This window comes from Suricata suricatta, chromosome 8 (genome assembly GCF_006229205.1).
Source record: "Suricata suricatta isolate VVHF042 chromosome 8, meerkat_22Aug2017_6uvM2_HiC, whole genome shotgun sequence".
Lineage (NCBI taxonomy): Eukaryota > Metazoa > Chordata > Mammalia > Carnivora > Herpestidae > Suricata > Suricata suricatta.
In genome coordinates, this window is record NC_043707.1 from 31,738,335 (window position 1) to 31,738,908 (window position 574).

Consider the following 574-nt stretch of genomic DNA (forward strand, 5'->3'; position numbering starts at 1 on the left):
GTTGCCTATTAGTTTTCTTGATTGTTTCCTTTGCAAACCCTCATTTTTCAATATTAACAATGAATTTAAATGGACTGAATGCTCCAACCAAACAACACAGGGTAGCAGAATGAATTTTTAAAAAAATCCATCTATTTGCTGTCTACAAGAGACTCATTTTCGACCTGAAGATACCTTCAGGTTGAAAGTAAAGGGATGGAGAAATATCTATCATGCGACGGGAAGCCAAAAGAATGCTGCAATGACATATGGCCCTTTGTAGGAAAGTGGATGGACCTCGAGGGTGTCATGCTAAGCGAAATAAGTCAGGCAGAGAAGGACAGATACCATATGTTTGCACTCATAGATCTAACAGGAGAAACCTAACAGAGGACCATAGGGAAAGGAAGGGGGAAAGAGATCTGGGGAGAATGAGGGACACAAATCATGAGAGACTATTGAATACTGAAAATGAACCATGGACTAAAGGGGGAGGGGGAGTGATGGAACGGGATGATGGTCATGGTGGGGGACACTTGTGAGGAGAAGCACCGGGTGTTATATGGAAACCAATTTGACAATAAACTTTATAAAA